The sequence below is a fragment of the Pseudorasbora parva genome, chromosome 14 (genome assembly GCF_024679245.1).
Source record: "Pseudorasbora parva isolate DD20220531a chromosome 14, ASM2467924v1, whole genome shotgun sequence".
Classification (NCBI taxonomy): Eukaryota; Metazoa; Chordata; class Actinopteri; order Cypriniformes; family Gobionidae; genus Pseudorasbora; species Pseudorasbora parva.
The window spans coordinates 45,324,187-45,337,646 of record NC_090185.1 but is presented as its reverse complement, the minus strand read 5'-3'; the positions used below and the strand labels follow the sequence as shown (position 1 = coordinate 45,337,646).

Genomic DNA, 13,460 nt, shown 5'->3' with positions numbered 1-13,460 from the left:
CTCAACGACCAAACTGGCATGTTGTGAGGACGTAACCTCAATGGACCATATTAGTCGCAGCGACATACCAGGTAACGTTCCAGCGACGTAACTTTGTGATTCCTGTATTCGTCGTGGTGACGTTATTATGATATGTCGCTGGAACGTGGCAGGTACGTCCTAACGACCAAAATACCACGTCCACCTTTATTTGAATAATCTCACCTTTAGTCCGGGAAATGAAGATGTGCTTGGTCCATAACCTTGAAATCCACAGAACTGATACACTCAAACATTTAACTCTCTGCTGTAAAACCTTATTAATACATTTGTTTTGTTTTTAGTTAATATATTTAGGGATTATGTACTTGTTGATAATAAAAAACGATACAAACCCCTATTAAATTGTAATAGAAAATGGCTCAAAACCACACTGCATTAATTTAATAATCAGCATTTATTCAGTGTTAGCCCACTTTGTACAAATATTAAGTCAACATTTGAACAGTGTAAAGTGTTAACAAATTATGAGTACAGAAATGTAACACGTCCATTCATTAATCAAACAAACAACATAAGCAATGTAACCAATTATTAAAATATGTTATTGTCTTATTAGGGATGGGAGTAGTTAAGGATTTTCTCACTTATACTTATCAATACTCATATTGGTACTACTCTCAATAATTTAGCACAAAAAAGACATGGAAAAAAAGAGTTATCAGTTTCTTTATTATTACTTTTATTTGCAGAAATGTCCTGCATGTCCTGTGAGGCACCTGCTACAAATGTCTGGTGGTGATGTGCTTTATTGCTTCACTACCTGTAGCTAAACCTGAACAATGTGACAGTTACAAAAGATATATAGTCCTTGAGCTATAGTCCTACATTCATAAAGAGATATGTAAAAAACACTACATAGAGTCCAAGCATCTTTTCTGTATTATTGGGCCAAAATATACATCAACAGGTTTTTTTTGCTCAAGAAAATGAGCATGATGACTTTCTCAGGAAGAATCTGAGACCCCTCATTCCTGACTGTGTCCCAGCTGTGGAAAAAGCTTCAGACAGTGTTGATGAGGCCGAGGGAGATGGAGAGCTGTGAGAGAAGAGGAAGAGGGTCTTTCTTACCCCACCAGCGGAGGGCAGGGTCTTCTGAGGATAGGATAGGAGGATGGCCTCTATATATTCACTTTGGATCTTTGTAAACTGGAAGCTGAAAAAAAGGAAGTCATACTATTGTTGGTGTATTGCTTTTTGTTAAAAAGGTATAATTGTTTTTTTTTTTTTACTTACATGTTCTTCCTCCTCTTCCTTATCCCGAGCTACACTGTCACATCTTCATCATTTTCTGGCAGCTGAAACAGAGGAGAACCTTATTAATGTTGCTAATCTGTTTTTTTATGCTTTTGAAAGAGTCATTTTTACTCAACAGTCACCAAGGCTGCATTTATTTGATCAAAAATACAGTACAAACTGTAATATATATTTAAAGTGATAATTCACCCAAAAATGTTAATTCTGTCATTAATTCCTCACCTTATGTTGTTCCAAACCTGTAAGACCTTTGTTCATCTTCAGACACAAATGAAAATATTTTTGATGAAATCCAAAAGCTTTCTGACCCCTCCATAGACTGCAACACAAGGCCCAGAAAGGTAGTAAAAACATTGTTAAAATAGTCCATGTGACTCCAGTGGTTCCACCTTAATGTTACGAAGCAACAAGAATACTTTTTGTGTGCAAAAATAACTTAATTCCACAATTTTGATCTAGCCTGTGCCAGTCTCCTTTCCATTGTAATTATTGATGTCTACATCCTTTCTGGGCCTTGAAAGTGTTAATTAAATTGCTGTCTGAAGATGAATGAAGGTCTTACAGGTTTGTAACAACATGAGGGAGAGGAATTGATGACAGGATTTAAAGGTTTGGTTGAACTAACCCTTTAAATTGAAAACAGCTATTTTACATTGTATTATTATTATTATTATTAATTTAATATTCCTGTGATCAAAGCTGAATTTTCAACATCAATACACCAGTCTTCAGTGTTACATGATCCTTCAGAAATCATTCTCATATGATGATTTGCTGCTCACAAAAACATTTATGATTATTAGCAGTGTTGACAACAGTTGTGCTGTTTCATATTTTTGTGTAAACCATTTTTCAGGATTCTTTGATGAATAAAATCCTCATATTAGAATGATTTCTGAAGGATCATGTGACACTGAAGACTGGAGTAATGATGCTGAAAATTAAGCTTTGATCACAGGAATAAACTACATTTTATAATATATTCAAATAGAACCCAATTATTAAGAATTTACATATTATTTCAAAATATTAGATTTGACTGATTTGTTTTAATCAAGCAAATGCAATCTTGGTGAACATTAGAGACCTTTTTCAAAGAATTGTACCAAAACCAAACTTTTGAACATTATTGTATGTTTGAGGTTTTACTTACTAGTCACATGGTTCATAATGCCAGGGTTAGGTCATCCCAAAATTAAAAATATCCCATGATTTACTCACCCTCAAGCCATCCCTAAGTTCTTCAGGCGAACACAATCAGAGTTATATTTTAAAATGTCCTGGCTAATCCAAGCTTTATAATGGCAGTAAATGCTTCATTTTTGAAGTCCATAAAAGTGCAACTATCCGTCATATAATTGCGCCACACAGCTCCGAGGGTTAATAAAGGCCATCTGAAGCAAAGTGGCATGTTTGTGTGAGAAAAATATCCATTTTTAAAACTTTATAGACTAAAATAACTAGCTTCCAGTGGTCAGCAATACGCGAGACAAAGGGTCACCCTTTTAGCGCAAGTCGACTTGCGTAGCCTACCGCTTATCACCAAGCAAACCAAGCAATATTCACTGCCATTATAAATCTTGGAAGAGCCAGGACATTTCTTTATATAACTCTGATTGTGTTCGTCTGAAAGAATAATGTCATATAACTTACACATAGGATGGCTTGCAGGTGAGTAAATCCTCACCATTTAAGAGATGTCCGACAGGAGATCTGCTCCAACTCTGCTAACTTTACAGTGCAGGCTGCAGGGCATCAGCATGGAAGCATCAACAATTTATCAGAGCCAAATATATAAATTATACAACGCCAGGTTTATTAAAAGGAAAGAAGCTACAGCAAAGGTTAAATGCAGAAAAGAGAAAGAATGGGTTAAAATATTGTTAAAAATGGACAAGGTTAATCAATCACCTTTTTCAGTTCACCTGTGTTTTCTACTTCTCTTTCAGCAGCTTCCTTCAGAAATGTTGGACACTTGGGAGCTTCACCTCTGTTGTACAGGGGTTATTTTGTCCCTTCTGAAAATCACAGAACATTTTATTATATGTTAACACGTTTTTTTCGTGCTCTGTGTTAATGTTTTTAATGTAAGTGACTTCGTCGATTAACAGCAAACACATAACGTTAACGTTAGTTCAATTAATTAGCCACCTTCAATGACCCATTCAATTCCCAGAAGAAGAAAAAAACTTTATAAAACTATCAAAACCTCTCATTTACACATGTGATTCAAAGCCTAAACAAGAGATTAACTTTATAGAGTTAACGTTAGCCTCGTTAACTTAACTTACTGTTCGGAAAACGGTTGATGTGCTTACGGACTTTTTTTCCAAAGACTCTACATTTCTATAAAGTAAATATTCTACAGAACAGAAGCGTGTCAATGACACATAAGAAATGTCAGGAAAATGTCAGTAACAGTTGTGTGTAATATTTGTGTAACTTTAAAGACAACTCACCTGAAAGTATAGTGAAAACAACAATGACAGAGGGAGTTTTGCGGCTTGTCAGTTGTGTTGCTGCACCGTTTCCATGGCAACTCCGCGCCGCTCCATTGACACATCATCAACACACCACGTCAAAGTCACGCAGCTCAAAAATAATAAAAATCAAGAATAATAAATAATGAATTTAGAACTCATTTTGATGTTCTATGACCCGCTCAGATGCAAAATGCCACTCCTGACACTGCACGTGATAGTGGGACAATTGTTTTTTTGTTTTTTTTTGTTAGATTTTTTATTGTTTTTGCCAATACGATTTGCAAACATGGATTCATTTAAAAAATATTTGATGAATTAAGTAAATGTCCCATATAAATCAAAATGGCATACATTTGATAATACTTGTAAATTAATAATGCAATTTGGAAAGTTATGAAGACCAGTGGGCCACGTCGCTACAACATTCTCCGTGGGATAAACACGCGACGTCTTTTGAGGACGTGCCCACAACGTTTCTGCAACTTTAGCCAAGATTTTAAAAAAATGGAACTTTACCACGACGTCCTTACAACGTTCTCTGTGGGATAAACTAGCGACGTCTTTTGAGGACGTGCCCATGACGTTTCTGGAACGTTAGCCAAGATTCTAAAACAATAGAACTTTACCACGACGTCCTTACAACGTTCTCTGTGGGATAAACACGCAACGTCTTTTGAGGACGTTCCCACAACGTTTCTGCAACTTTAGCCAAGATTCTAAAACAATAGAACTTTACCACGACGTCCTTACAACGTTCTCCGTGGGATAAACCAGCGACGTCTTTTGAGGACGTGCCCATGACGTTTCTGCAACTTTAGCCAAGATTTAAAAAAAATGGAACTTTACCATGACGTCCTTACAACGTTCTCTGTGGGATAAACTAGCGACGTCTTTTGAGGACGTGCCCATGACGTTTCTGGAACGTTAGCCAAGATTCTAAAACAATAGAACTTTACCACGACGTCCTTACAACGTTCTCTGTGGGATAAACTAGCGACGTCTTTAGAGGACGTTCCCACAACGTTTCTGGAACGTTAGCCAAATTTTTTAAAAATGGAACTTTACCACAACGTCCTCACAACGTTGTCATAAAGTAATGTCACGCTGACCAAATGACGACTAACTGACGACGTTGTCACAACGTACTGTGTTTGCTGGGATGATAGCGAAGTGCAAGTCCGATGTTTTAGTGATTATAGTTTGGTAGCATTAACTTGCAAGTCACCCACTACAGCTAACAAAGTAATAAGCCTGCTGTGTGTGAATGTAGTTAATGTAGATTTACCACTGTGTTGGGCTTAATGTTATCTGGAAGAACTTCGAAGAAGCACGATAATACATTCCGCGTGGTGAACCTATGATAAGCAGCCCATGCACGTCACTCTGTTTTATGTCGGATGCAGTGGTGTAGTCTACGTGATACGCAGGTATACGCCGTATACCCACTAGGAAAGGATAAGGATTTCCGTATACCTACTAAAAAAAGCTTGAGGATACGTAACAATATCGTTTTGTGACCGAACTTTCTTTCATAAATTAATCACCGCAACTTTTCTGCACTTTGATCAATTATTCGCTGCGTCCTGATGTTTACTCGAGCACATCTCTGCAGTCTGAGCCCGATGCACGGAAGCTCACTCGCTCATATCTGAGGTAAATCATTAACACCATTACCGCTTACATTACAGGTTTTATTGAACTAAATACATTGCAATCGGCCAAAACGAATACGCGGTTTACTTTTCTAAACAAAAGCGCTCCAAGTCAGTTGCTGCGTCCCAATTCGCCTACTTATACTCATTGCTGTCAACATTGAACATTGAAAATAAGGGAGATTTCCCGGAATCCATCCCCAAAATAAGGGATTTTTTTTTTTTACACGATTCTTGTCCACAAACTAAAAAAAAGAAAGAAAAAAAAAGAAGCACTAATCATAACAGTCTAAAGAGTTTATAACTACACAATATATATTAAGCATAATGTTATTGATATTATGCCAGAGCTGCCTTGGTCTATTGTCTGTAATGTTTGTTTACTGTAATATTTACCAGTAAAGAGTATAGCTTTTTTTATACATGATTCTTATACATGATCCCACAAACTAAAAAAAAAAAGCACTAATCATTAACAGTCTAGAGTTTATAACTACACAATATCTATTAAAGAATGACAGACCAATGTATATGTTTGAAGTGCTTTATTTAGGAACAAATTAACATTACTCGGTTTTGGTTTTGGTTGGTTAAACCTAGGGATGGGTATCGTTAAGGTTTTAACGGTATTACTACTCTTAACGATACTGCTTATCGGTCCGGTACTTTAACGATATTCTTATCGGTACTTTTTGAGATATATATATATATATATATATATATATATATATATATATATATATATATATATATATACACACACACACACACACACAATTAACAAAGATACACATTATATAGGCCTGCACAGTGCTTTAATTTCAGGAAGAATTCTAGTAGGCTAATCAAACGTAAAATAACACTGCATAGTTTATCATAAATAGCCAAAATAATGCTTATTAGAGCTGTGAGTGATTTTATCTTTGCATTTGGTTGTTTAATTCGCAGTAATTCGTCATCATGTTTATTTACACCGCTGCCTCTTTAAGACAGATGTGCAGATCTATAGGCGACTGATAATAGGCAGATACACTACACTTTCTCCTGACTATCCATAATAACTACGTCCATTTTAGACACAAACTGTGTTTAAGAGACTCTCCAAGCCGGTCATTTTGACATAGATGTTTGTGATCATTCGATCGTTTAGACGCGAGTGTGTGAAACCGAAAGTGTGATTTGCTCGTCTCGTTGCGGCTGTTTCAGAGCGCGCGCCGACTTGGGAACAATCTCTTGCACACATGTTTGTGCTTTTAATCGCACTTTTTATTATTAAACGCGTCCCACAATTTACCAGCAGGTGCTAGACTACATTTTACAACAATCACTGATCGTGCTTATTCTGTCATTGCGTTTGAGTTATATGGAGAAATGACAGCGTAGGCAACTGCTGCAATGGGAATTAAGTTGCGCTAGATATGAATATCAAAATTATAATCTTTGCCAAAGAAGCCAAAATCTAAATTAAATCACATTATCACAATCTAGTGTAAAGTGAAACTAGGCTATTTGAATGTTTAGTTCTGTCCGTGGGCTGTCGTTTTGTTTTCTCTCTCTCTCTCTCTCTCTCTCTCTCTCTCTCTCTCTCTCTCTCTCTCTCTCTCTCTCTCTCTCTCTCTCTCTCTCTCTCTCTCTCTCGTCACGTGCATTTTCAAAAGTACCGACAGCAGAACCGATAACGTCCGAGCTTATCGATACAACGGTCTTTCAAAATTCAGCCCCGGGGCCCGTTTAATACCGGGTTTCGGTACCCTTTTCCCTCTTTCTCCCGCCCGCCGCTGCAACTGTCTTCTTCTTCGATAGTAAGCTACTGTCTGTATACTGCCACCTGCTTGACTGGAGGTCTAGCAACCCAAGTGCAAAAGCCACTTCACACAGCATAGACCGTTAAAAGCTTCAGACACAGATGTAGTTGCGTGTTCTGAGTTAACACAATCAGAGCGTAAAAAACGGGATATTTTACGGGAAAATACTAAAACGGGAAGACAGCGGGAAAAGAGCTAAAATACGTGAGAAACCCGGGAAAAACGGGAGGGTTGACAGCTATGCTTATACTACGTCCTAAAAGTATGTACTCTTTTTGTGAAGAAAAAGTATATACTTTTGAGTGTGTAGCAGAAAAGTATGCAAGCTTCGGGACATACTACTTCACCATCTTTAACGGACTCTGTCGCTTAGTTACGAGCATCCCGTCACCGTTTATCTGTCCTGTCAATCATCGCATTCGTCACAGTTCATATCCTCCACATTCAGTTTAATCTCCTGCCGTATCGGAGAGAAATGTAGCCGCTCGTTGATCTGCCATTTGTGGGTCTTTAATGCAGAGACTCTCCTCATGTGTTTGGAGTTTGAATATAATGATGCATTTAAAAGTTAACGACCAAACGTGTCATTTCAAAAGTTCACAATGCTGCTGCGGGTGAAATATAATGTGGACAACACTAAATAAATATATTTTTGTCAGGTTAAATATTGATAGTTGGTTACTCAAACCCCTTTATCTAAACTTCTCTACTTAACCGTCGAACTCGCACATCCGTCATGTTTGTAGTTTTTAACGCTTTTTATCCGCGTTTGTAGTTCTAGTCGAATCCCCATACACCTCGCAGTGGGTTGTGGGCAATATCAGCCGTTAGAGTGCCCATCGATTCATACTTCGAATTCGGACCGGAAATAGTAAACCATCCGGGAATCTTTGGAATACTCTTTTCAACATACTATGATTTGGGACATACTAATTCTATTTTCGAATACTATTTAGGATGGATAGTATGCGAATTGGGACGCAGGGAGTGTTTCACTGTTCGTGTGAATCGCGTCACAGTTCTGCACACACACACAAAATACAGGCAGTTCAATGGGGGACGGGGACGCGCATCTCTTAAAGGGGCCGCGCTATATTCCTCCTCCAGGTATGGTGTGGTTCTGGTGCGCTCCCAGGTCCGCATGACAGCTTTCACATTACCAATTGTTCAAAAGAACTGTGCCCTGTTCTGAACTAAACTGCCAGTGTAAAAACTCCGAAACTCAGAAGACAACAATCTACAAGATAAAGTAAAGCTCCCATGTATAACGGATTGGCACCTCAAAATAATATGTGTGTGTGTGTGTGTGTGTGTGTGTGTGTGTGTGTGTGTGTGTGTGTGTGTGATGGGTAGGGGTATTTGTGTGTCTGTGTGTGATGGGTAGGTTTAGGGGTAGGGGCATTGTGTGTGTCTGTTTGTGTGTGTGTAATGGGTAGGTTTAGGGGTAGGGGCATTGTGTGTGTTTGTTTGTGTGTGTGTAATGGGTAGGTTTAGGAGTATTGTGTGTGTTTGTTTGTGTGTGTGTAATGGGTAGGTATAGGGGTATTGTGTGTGTTTGTTTGTGTGTGTGTGTGTAATGGGTAGGTTTAGGGGTAGAGAATCACAGTATACTCACTACAAAAATCTAGACGACACCACTGGTCGGATGGGATCGCCAAAATATCTCCAAACCACTGAAGTTGAGCGAACTAACTTGTCAACGATATCTGTGTCCTCCGAGCTGGTCGTGGGCTCTGAGTTTTCTTCACTAGTGCTCATTTTTATCTCTCCACTTCACTCCGATCCTCAAGCCTGTCAGCCACTGACTGTAAACAACTGCGCGTGCGGCACCCAGAAGCCCGGTCTGCAATACGCATGCGCAGCATTACGCATAACACGCAAGCATTATATCGAGAATTTAGCGAACTCTTCTTATCGTTTTATCGAGGAAAATTATATCGTGATAATTATCGCCATCGTTTTATCGCCCAGCCCTAAGAAGACCGTATGGAGAATCTGCTTCAAGGTCTACACCACGAATGTCGCCCGCCAACTGAACAGGTGCGGCAGAGGAGACAAGCGAGGCATTAAGAAATCGAACATCGGCTCGCTCTTAATAGGCAAGTTCAAATGTTGTAGAATAGATTAGATTTAATGGCAGGAAACTACAGCGTTAGTCAAGTGATTCCCGCCATTAAATCTAACTGGCTAACATTCATATAACGAGTCAACTATAATCAAACACGTAGTAACACCAAACAGCAATGTGCATACACACACACACACACACACACACACACACACACATACACACACACATACACACATACACACATATATATACACATATATAGACCCTTTTACTGTTTGTATACAATGATGACGTAGCAACGAATGCGCGCGCATTTTGGCAACAAACTGTGGCAAGAATCAGCAGCATGTCAAGCAACGTGAGCGGATTAAGCAACACAAACCGAGAAAGTTATTTTAAAAAGTTGACTTTATCAAATGGTATTCGGCTACCAGATCCGTGTACTATAGTGTAGTGGAGAGAAGACGTTAGCAGATGGCCAGATATAACTTAGTGGTCGGATATATACGTCAGACAAGCATATAAATCACTGTATGCTTATGAATGCGTTGTCTGTGGGCATGTACAGAATGTCCAATACAATTTTCTACATTTATTCTTATTCTTCACACAGACATACATTTATCCTTTTCCTTACATTTTATGTTATTGATTCGTGTCGACACACTTCTGTTTAAAGTTTAATTTTGTAATGCTATAACGTTAGTACTTTAATAGCAACTAAGTTGCTTGCATACATTTCTCAGATGGTTATTTTGCAATTAAACTATTAATAAAATCATTACAAATGAAGTTGATAAGTACTGTGATTATTGATATGATAATCTGGGGGTGACAGATTATACACACCAGTGGCAGCCAATGTTGGGAGGTTTATTATAAATAATTAAGTTTCAAGTGCAGTAAATGTTTTACAAATGATTTTTTTTATGCAAGCATTTTTATGTCTTCGTTCCAATCAATGCATTTAATCGCCTGCGTACCGCCGGTTCTTCTGAAACGGCCGTGATCCTGTCAGAATTCTATAAAACTTAAGCCCATTGGTGGAATAGCGATTAGTGCAACCAAAAACGCAACAGCCAGATGCTGGGAATACATTTTTATGCTGGGAAACCGTTTTGATAAACTTTCGGAGTTGCTCACACGTTAGAACCACTAGGGAACAACACCACTTCCGTTGCCAAAATGCGCGCGCAACTCTTTGATCACGTGAGCTGTAAAAGGGTCTATATATATATAACTAAAGTTTAAACGATCAGTTAAAGAAGGCTAACGTTGTGCGCGCATCTCAATCAACATAACGTAATTGTATAACCTATCACAGTACACTTTAATTAGTATTAAATATATTTGATTTATACATACCTTGAGCAAATATTTCTTCACAATTTGCCAGGATGATCTTCTCCACGCAGTATCAGCAGCACATGGTTGTACGCACTCACACAGGAAGAGCTTGACGCCAACTCGATGCACGTCTGATATCTGTGATTTGACCTTGTTATTTGGTTGAAAAAATTAAGTGTTTTATTATTTTTTACATGCAGCTTCAGCCATGAGGAATCCCGTCCTGCTGTCTCCGACGGAAGCAGAGGCAGAAAAATTCATCAAAGACTTCCTACGCTTGGCCCCAGGGAGGGTGTAATTGTTTCTTATTTCAATTTTATGTTTAAGGTTATATGTTCTAGATTTAAAGTGTATTGTTTTGTTTGAATGTATGGTAATACTTTTTTTAATAATAAATTACAGTGTTGTTGTTTTTTGCATATTAATAAATGTGTTTTTTGAAAACAACACCATGTTCAGAGAAGCTTGGTTTACTTTGCGTGCAGTAAACAATTTGTTCACAAGCTAGCTAACAGGTGATTGTCCTATATGACCCAATCAACATATTACAAATATATTTTTTTATACTATTTTTCTCACAACTCGTCAGGACACCCAGCAGCACATTACAGTGCGTAACGTTCGACTTACGCAGGAAGAGTCGTGGCCAAAGCCAGGTAAAATGACTTGCTGTGTTTGCAAGTACTTGTTAGAAGAAGCAGTCGAGCAACAGAGGAGGACAGGATGGGCCTAAGTTTAGTTTTCATTTCTCGTTAGCTTTCTAGCGCGGGTTGTCGTTGCTAGGAAACACTGTTTTGTTTACTGTGGAATCAAACCTTAAACAGATGTCTGGGCTACATAAATCAGATGTCTTGCAGCTGTATGAACATCTGATGAACATCTTTTAAAGAGCGTTTGGCCGACGTTCTAAACTGTGATAATCTGGGTCACTATAACCGAGATAATATTGATAACCCTGATAATATTGATAACCGTGATAATATTGATAACCGAGATAATATTGATAACCGTGATAATATTGATAACCGAGATAATATTGATAACCCTGATAATATTGATAACCGTGATAATATTGATAACCGAGATAATATTGATAACCGTGATAATATTGATAACTGTGATAATATTGATAACCGAGATAATCTGGGTCACTATTACCGTGATAATATTGATAACCGAGATAATCTGGGTCACTATAACCGAGATAATATTGATAACCGTGATAATATTGATAACTGTGATAATATTGATAACCGAGATAATCTGGGTCACTATTACCGTGATAATATTGATAACCGAGATAATCTGGGTCACTATTACCGTGATAATATTGATAACCGAGATAATCTGGATCACTATAGCCGTGATAATATTGATAACCGTGATAATCTGGGTCACTATAACCGTGATAATATTGATAACCGTAATAATAATGATAACCGAGATAATATTGATAACCGTGATAATATGGATAACCGTGATAATATGGATAACCGAGATAATATTGATAACCGTGATAATATTGATAACCGTGATACTATTGATATCCGAGATAATATTGATAACCGTGATAATATTGATAACTGTGATAACCATGATAATATTGATAACCGTGATAATATTGATAACTGAGATAATATTGATAACCGAGATAATATTGATAACCGTGATAATCTGGGTCACTATAACCGTGATAATATTGATAACCGTGATAATATTGATAACCGTGATAATATGGATAACCGTGATAATATGGATAACCGAGATAATATTGATAACCGTGATAATATTGATAACCGTGATAATATTGATAACTGTGATAATATTGATAACCGTGATAATATTGATAACCAGATAATATTGATAACTGTGATAATGTTGATAACCGTGATAATCTGGGTCACTATAGCCGTGATAATATTGATAACCGTGATAATATTGATAACCGTGATAATCTGGGTCACTATAACCGTGATAATATTGATAACCGTGATAATATTGATAACCGTGATAATCTGGGTCACTACCCAGCAAACACGTTTACGTTGTGGCAACGTCTGTGGAACGTTGCATTTCTACTATGGCAACGTCGCATGTCGACGTGCTCACAACATTGTAACAACGTAGAATTGTAAGACGCGACGGGGCTGTAGCAACGTTGTTGCGCAACATTCAGCAACTTCAAGACGACATTCTGACAACTTATTTTTTTAATGCTATATTCCCCATTCCCCATAGTGGTTCATTTTTAATTTCAGTTATTATACTTTTTATATGCCTATTGTTTATCCTATTATTTATGGGCCTAACAGTAAATTCATTATAATCAACGCCTGCAACACACTTTTGAAGAATAAAAATGACATACAAGTTTATTCAACTAATTCAACTTTATTATAACAGCATGTGGTAAGCGACCATACAGATACATTTTTAAAAAATAAATAAAATAGAATAAACAAATATTTAGTTTAAGTATATTACATCAAACACAAAAAAAGCAAAGATAGGCCTAGGTCAGAACATTTAAGAACAAAACCAGGTTTTGTAGATGGCAGAAAATCGTATTCGAAAGCCTGCTGATGAGGTCGGTAACCGGTAACTTATCATGTCCAGGAAATATCAACAAATCCAAAGGAGAAATGCAAGTCCAGAAACCAGCAGGTATGAGATATTGAACACTTTCTTAACGGTAAGGATCTGAGTAAATCTGGTAACGTTAAAAGAAATAGCGTTATGATGGTAATACACAAAATTGCAACTCCATGAATAATAACATGATTTGTCCGTTTATTTTATTTTAAAA

The 13,460-nt window shown here is 37.4% G+C and overlaps 1 long non-coding RNA gene across 1 annotated transcript; it reads right to left on the bottom strand.

Moving 5' to 3' along the window:
• Window positions 1-1,287: 1,287 nt before the first annotated feature.
• Window positions 1,288-4,357, bottom strand: LOC137039649 (uncharacterized). The gene is made up of 4 exons (XR_010897737.1): window positions 3,588-4,357; window positions 3,208-3,314; window positions 1,519-1,615; window positions 1,288-1,337 (listed from the first exon to the last, which is right to left on the bottom strand). It is a non-coding gene; the product is annotated as an uncharacterized lncRNA (long non-coding RNA).
• Between the last annotated feature and the right edge of the window lie 9,103 nt (window positions 4,358-13,460).